The following is an 8,007-nucleotide window of genomic DNA, read 5'->3' on the forward strand; positions in this document are numbered from 1 at the left end:
GCTGAGGCCCCAGATACCTTAGAAAATGGTCATGTCTGCTGTGCCTTTTCTGACTTCCTGATCTGTAGAATCCATGAACATAATCAAATAGTTATTGTTTTATACCACTAATTTAGGGATAATTTGTTACATATCAAAGACAATTGGAGTAGTATGGCTGTCACAATCATTGTTAAAATCTGTGAAAGTATTAAAATGTCTCATGGTGAAGAGCCATCTAAGAGTATGACATCTAGTAAAGTATTTTAACTGGACAAAATGGCTCAGTAAAAAGAGATTTAAGGTTTAAATTTTATTAAAATATCCACATTTAAGTTAAAATAGAAAGGGGAAGTGGGAGGTGAGAAATCTAAGGAGAATAATTGGTACATGGAACTCACTGGAGGCAAATAGATATGGAGGTCATTGAGGTTTTTAAGGAAGATTCTCAATTTAGGAATGAGATCTTTCATTGAAAGTTTTTCCATGTCTTTTAGGCCAGTCATTCTCTAGGACCTTAAAGAGGGCACATTCTCCAATGCTCATTAAAGATGTAGCCAAGCACCATAAAGGAAAGAAAGAACCTCCCAAAGGGCAGAGTCCATGGACTAGAGGACCCACTCACAGAAGAGGGGCTTAACTAGAGAACATGCTTGCATCTGCCCAGCTGATTTCAGCAGGTCTTCCTTAGCACTCATCTTTCCTTTTCTGAATACAAGTGTTTATGGCATTATCTCACCCCTGATATGCTAGTGTGTATTGAGTTTGGGGGTACATATGTAACTTGCCCTTGCAGTTCATAAATTAACAATAGGAGTCATAGCAGGACCTAATATAAAGACTACCACTCATCTATTACCCAGAGATCCTGAGCTTTGAGCTTGATGCTGTAACTAAATGGAATTTTGATTTTCTCTCTTGGGAAGTTCGTGAATGTATTTCACAGGTAAAGGGAAGTGAAGTGAATATTCAGTGATTAGAAAGTTGAATTATCACTACTGTTTATTGGTTCTCCTTTCTGAACCTGTGATAGGATTGTGCTTTCTACTCCTTTTTTTTTTTTTTAGAAATTTTATTTTTATTTTTTATTTTTTTATTTTTTTATTTTTTTAAGGAATCTCTATGGCCAACATGGGACTCAAACTCACGACCCCGGGAGATCAAGAGTTGCATACACTACTATCTGACTGAGCCAGCCAGGCACCCCTCTACTCCTCAGAAACTGTCACCCTATTTTATTTAGTTCTTTCAAAAACTAAAATATTTTCAGGGTCATTTTTTTTCTAACTGATATATACATTTATAATAATGCTAATGTTAGATATTTCATCTTTGACAGAATGGGCTTCCAAATTGGATGAGATCAATCCAACTGTTTTGTTAGAGTTTAATGAATTTATTGTTTGAAACGTCTTTTTTTTTTTTTTTTAAGATTTTATTTATTTATTTGACAGAGAGACACAGCAAGAGAGGGAACACAAGCAGGGGGAGTGGGAGAGGGAGAAGCAGGCTTCCTGCCGAGCAGGGAGCCTGATGCGGGGCTGGATCCCAGGACCCTGGGATCATGACCTGAGCCGAAGGTGGACGCTTAACAACTGAGCCACCCAGGCACCCCTGAAACATCTCTTGATTGATATAAAACTAGTACCATTTCACTATTTGAGAAAAATCTATGAATGGCGCCAACACAGTAACAGCTATCACCTCATTTCTCATGCATGCACAAAAAAGACTTAGAATAGAAAATAGGTTCATTTGTTTGGAACAAAACGTCTTGCTTCATAGAGCAATATATAAACACAACTTTTGACATTGCATGTGTTTAAATTATCATATTAAATATCTGCTTAATATAAAAATAGCATTTGACGTAGATGGGCTTGCTACATTGGCTGAATTTTGTGTTGTACTCTTAATACGGTCAATGATAGAACCATGGCCTCCAGGTGAATGGTTAAGATAACCATTTAGTGCAAGTTACACATTTATCATTCACCATCTTGATGCACAAAAATTCAGTGTTTAATTTGTCATTGAGAATTTACCTGTTTTGTTTTTTTTAATGCCATGCTGCTAAAAGGGCTTATTGCATCCTTTGAAAACAGTAAATAAACAGTTGTAGACTCGCATCATATGGTAATGGCAACAGGATAGCAGCAAGGGCACTCAGACAACTCTCTATACGTAATTGCAGGACTGCTTCACCTTTATTTCTAACACATTTAAATCCACATCACCTATAATTTCCTGTGTTTAATGACTGACCTCAGTCATTAAAGGCTTCATGCATCTCAAAAGCCATGAAATTGTGCTTCCGTTTTCTGAGTAAGCTAAAGGGAAAGATGATTAGCTGAGAATGAGAAAAAGAAAGGTACTTACTTTCAGCAAAAATTATTGAAGACTTTAACCAGATTTGTGTTAACCAGATTTAACCACTCCCATATTGTTCACCTTCTTTTAGTAGTTTTGAGAAAGAGGGGTCTTATCTGGGGACTAGTCCTTTGTTGTTGCTTTGTATGCTACTTCTCCGTATCACATGATGATCCTCACCCCTCTTAGTTCTATCTAGGCCCTACATTCTTTCCCTGACTGATTACAAAAAGAAGAGCTTGAACGCTCTGTCTTCCTTGAAGCTGCACTGTCACGGCCTACACAATTCTTTAACAACAAAGACAACAGCTATAGCGGACTCCATTGAATGGCAACATACCTTGAAATGAGTTATAGCTCAGGAGAAAATAGATCTGTTACCTAAATATGACTGCTTTATATTCTAAAGGAAAAGAATAAACAAGGGGTTCTTTTCGTTGGTTAAACTTATTCCTAGATCCTCTGTCTTACAGTCTACTATTCTTCCTTTCTCAATATTATGTTTTTTTCTTAGAACACATTGGAAAACTCACTTAATCTTTCATTTACTTGTTCATTATTTTATTCATTCAATAGAATATGTGTTGAGTTTTTACCGTTATGTCAGATAATAGCAAATAATGAGATAGAAGAGTAAGGAAAAATTGTTGCTGATCCCCACTCTTGTAGAGCTTACAGAGTAGAGGTAGAGCAGAAAATATTCAAATAAACACATAAAGCAAATTTAAATTAGAAATGGAGACAAATGCTGCAAGGAAGAATAAACAGTGCTAAAGTGGACCATTGGAAAATTGTATCATGTCAACTAAGCCGATGTATAGTTCCCAAACAAATAGCATGTGTGCAGAACATTTAACAAGGGAAATGGCATTTCCAACAAAGTGGATGGAGCTAGAGAGTATTATACTAAGTGAAACAAGTCATTCAGTGAAAGACAAATACCATATAATTTCACTCAAATGTGGAATTTTAGAAACAAAACAGATGAACATAGGGAAAAGAAAAAAATAGAGAGAGGCAAACCATAAAATAGACTCTTAACTATAGAGAGCAAACTGAGGGTTGCTGAAGGGGAGGTGGGTGTGGGGAGGAATTACATGGGTGATGGCCATTAAGGAGGGCAACTTGTAGGGGCGACTGGGTGCCTCAGTGGATTAAGCATCTGCCTTCAGCTCTGGGATCGAGCCCCACATCAGGCTGCCTGCTCAGCAGAGAGCCTGCTTCTCCCTCTGCCCCTCACCCTGCTCATGCTCTCTCTCTCTCACCCTCTCTCTCTCTCTCTATCTCTCACAAATAAATAAGTAAAATATTTTTTTTAAAAAAAGGAGGGCACTTGTTGTGATGAGCACTGGGTGTTAATATGTAAGTAATGAATCACTATATTCTACTCCTGAAACTAATACTACATTATATGTTAACTAGATTTTGTGTGTATGTGAGAGAACTAAAATTATATTTAATATTTTTATTTTAGGGTGCAAAAACGAAAACAAGCAAACAAACAATAACAATAAAAACTTGAAATAGGCTTATCAAATGATCTAAATTTATCCTTTCCAGGGAAGCAGAAGGTAGACCATCCTGCTTCACTGCTGGCTTGCACTCTGCTGGGTTTTGATCCTTCTTTGAGTCATAGTCTGGATCATTTTCCTCATCTCCCTGTTGTTCTTCTTCTGCTTCTTCTTTCTTCTCCTTCTTTCCTCTTCTTCTTCTTCTTCTTCTTCTTCTTCCTCTTCCTCTTCTTCTTCCTCCTCCTCCTCCTTCTTTTTCTTCTTCTTCATCATCATCTTCAATAGCTTCTCCAGTAAAGTATAACACTGACCTTGGGATTAAACACTTAAATAAAAAGTGACCAATTTCAGAGTCTGCAGCAAGGATAGCTTCAGCATCATCACCCAAATCTCCACTCTTGGGAACTTCAGGAAGGGCAAAAAAAAAAAAAACAAAAAAACAAAAAACTAAAGGAAGAGTCATTGGAAACTGTTTTGGTCACAGTATGAACTGTCCCACATCCCTTGTGTTTCTGCTTCTTCTTAATGGTTTTTAAAGTGACATTTTTTCCTTTTTTCCAATCTGTCTAACACCCTGTATAACCCATAATTTCTGGTCCATCAAAAGAAAAGGGTTAAGAATCATTTGGTTCTGACCTCATCCTATATGTCTTTGTCAACACTTCATTTGTGAAATATTTATTGGGTTCAAAGGAAAGTTCTAGGACAAAACTCATGGGCTGGCCAGTATCTGAGAACTTCACTTTAAAATGTCTGAAGTGCTTCAGAATAGATTCATCATGCTCCTGAGCCATATCACTGAGCAAGTCAACATTCTTTTTTTTTTTTAAGATTTTATTTATTTATGAGAGAGAGAGAGACATAGAGAGAGTGTGCATGAGGAGGAGCAGAGGGAGAGGGGCAAGTAGACTCTGCATTGAGTGTGAGCCCCATGCAGGACTCCACGACCCTGAGATCATGACCAGAGCTGAAACCAAGAGTCCAGTGCTTAACCAACTGAGCCACCCAGACACCCCACAAATAAGCATTCTTAAAAACAGTCTACCAAAATTCAGTAATTCCCTGAAATTTCATCCTCCTCATCTGGGTTCCATTCACATTCTTCTTCCTTAGGTTCATAAATTGCATTAATGATCTCCAATCACTTATCAAATAGAGGCTGATAGAGAACAACATACTTTATTTCAAGATCATGAGCTTCCTCATAGAATTTGGCTTCTATCTGTGCACATTTAACTTGAAGGTTTTTGAGAGTATTCACTTGTCTTTTAACTACCCAAGCAAACTTTCAATGTATACTGTTGGTGTTTCTACCAGACATCAAGTCTCTCTTGAAAGGCTGTAAGAATCTGAGGATTTTGCATCATCTGAACAGTCAGATAATGTGCTTTGATTATTGTTTCTTTACCAGCTTCTACTACTTCTTCAACATCATCCAAATCTTGATCAAATTTAGACTGTTCTTTGTCGTTGATGTCTGCCATGTTGTAAGAACTCCAAATATCGGTGGCTAGCATGGGAAGCCAGGCTGCTGGAGCTATGCAGGCAGTGATTCAGGATGGCGGCAGCAGCAGCAGGAGGAGCAGGAGGTGGTGTCATGAGCAGATGGCTCTAAAAAAAGCAATGAACTAGAATTTAAGTAAAAACGTGAAACAAACAAGGGAGATGGCAGAGGAAAAAAATGTCATATTGGAGTCAACAACATATGTAATATTCCTATAGTGGAAGAGGGAATAAAGAGTGCAAGGCTACAAGAAAATCAATATAGCTAAAGGGCAATCAAGGTAGTATAGTAAGAGTTGAGGCTGGGATGCAGGTAGGGGCCAGTGCATGCATAGATGTGTGTAATCTTTGCATTTATCCAGGTAACAGGAGCATCCTTAAATGGTTTTGAGTAGAGAGAATGACATGGTTTGCATTTTGAAAGGTTACTCCATAGGCATTGTATAAAAGAGAGGATAGAAGTTGCAAAGTGGATGTAGGTAGAGGCTCTCGATTTTGATTATCCTAGCATCCTAGCATGGCCACAGGTTATTATATCACAGGAGTTGGGCATGGAGAGAAGAATGTGGGTTTACAAGATATTTAGGAAGTAAAGTGCATCAAAACATGAGGGAGAGGTGTCAAGAGTAATGCCTAATTTTCTACCTTGTGCAATTGAATAGGTGATAAGATTTACTTGAAATCAGAAACACTATATAAGAGAGACAAATCTGACACAAGATCATTTTTCCACTTAATTTTTAGAACAGTTTTAGATGTCTTAGAAAAATTGAGCAGATAGTACAGAGAGTTCCCACATACTCCCTCTTGCTCACACACAGTTTTTTCTATTATTATATCTTCAATGTGGTACCTTTGTCACAGTTAAAGAAGAATACTGATACATTATGAAGGAAAGTTCGAAGTTTACTTCAAGGTCCACTCTGTGTTTTACAGTTCTATGGGTTTTGACAAATGCCTAGCGTCATGTATTTACCATTACACTATAATATATAATAGTTCCATTACCCTATAAATTGCCTGTGCTTCACCTGTTGACCATCCCTCCCACTCCCCCTGGTACCTCTGTCAACCATTGATCTTTTTACTATCTCTATAGTATTTCCTTTCCCAGAAAGTCATGTGGCTGAAATTATACAGTGTATACCCTTTTCAGACTCACTTCTTTCATTTAGCAATATTCACTTAAGGTTCCTTTATGTCTTTTCATGGACTGATAGCTCATTTCTTTTTAATCACAGAATAATATTACATTGTATGATTGTACCAGTTTCTCCACTTATCTACTGAAGGATATCATGATTACTTTCAGTTTTGAGGGATTATGAATTAAGCTCCTATAAACATTCATGTGCAGATTTTTGTGTGAATGCAAGTTTTCAATTCAACTGTAAATGCCTAGGGGTGTGAATGCTGGATTGTATAGTAAGACTATGTTTAGCTTGGTAAGAAACTGCCAAACTGTTTTCCAAAGTGGCTGTACTATTTTGCATTCCCACCAGCAATGAACGAGTGTTCCTGTTATTCCATATTTTTGTCAGTATTTGGTATTGTAATTTTGTTGTTGTTGTTCAGAGATTTGTGTAATCACAATTTGAAATATAACTCTATGAGTAATTGACTGGATTTCCAATTTAAATGGCTCATATTTTCCTCAGTAAACATATGCTATTTTAAAATAATTCACAAAGTTGAAAGCATGCAAAAACCAGGATTGCTGAGGATAAATGGAAACCTAACTCTCAAATCAAGACATTTCCATTATATAAATAATTAACAATGAAAGTGACATATATCTTAACATATATTGCAAACATTAGATATTTTAAAACCACTTTAAATATATTTGGAGCTCGGAACAAACATTTGTTTAGTTTTTTTTTTTTTTTTTAAGGAAGTTGTAGCTGAAATTCCAAGAAGTAATGGTAGAACATTCCTGCTGTCCCCCTGGTGCTATGATCCTCATAGTGTTGCATTTCAAAGAAACTAGTTAGGTCTCTTGCCAAATGGCAGTGTTACCTGGTAGGAATACCTAGCTTTGTTCCTCATGACGTGAGTGAGGAAGGATGAAATCTTCTCATTTGGATACAATTTTTACTGCAATAGCAGACAGAGCCCTCCGACATCTGAATATATGCATAATAAGTTCAGCAAAGAGCAGTAACTACAAAACAGCTCTTAGAGTGTGTATAGTGCGAGATCTCTTTGAATGCTTAGAGGTAAAATTTATTTACCATAGGAAGTGATATGAACAGCTAGAGAGAGAGCATTTACAAAAGAGATGATGAAATGTGAAGAAAAAAATATCTATATTCCAGAGGGGGGAGACAAACTTGCCAAAAATAGCTATGACTATATCAGAGGGAGACACAGGAACCCTCAGACCAATTTTCTGGTCCACAGATATGCTTTATTTTCTATATAATGTTCAAAAATAATTTGAACCAACATTTATTTTGTCCCAGCTTATTGTAATATAATTGTCATATAACATTGTGTAAGTTTAAGCTATATGTTGTCAGGATTTGATATACTTATAAATTGTGAAATGATGACCACAGTAGGGTTAGTTAACAGTTCCATCACTTCCCATAATTACCATTTCTTTTTTGTGGTGGGAACATTTAAGATTTACTCTCTAACA

General features: G+C 36.7%; 1 pseudogene; it reads right to left on the bottom strand.

Annotated features, from left to right (window-relative positions):
- Positions 1-2,245: 2,245 nt before the first annotated feature.
- On the bottom strand, positions 2,246-6,533 carry LOC116649671 (annotated as a pseudogene).
- Between the last annotated feature and the right edge of the window lie 1,474 nt (positions 6,534-8,007).

This window comes from Phoca vitulina, unplaced genomic scaffold (genome assembly GCF_004348235.1).
Source record: "Phoca vitulina isolate PV1807 unplaced genomic scaffold, GSC_HSeal_1.0 scaffold49, whole genome shotgun sequence".
NCBI lineage: Eukaryota > Metazoa > Chordata > Mammalia > Carnivora > Phocidae > Phoca > Phoca vitulina.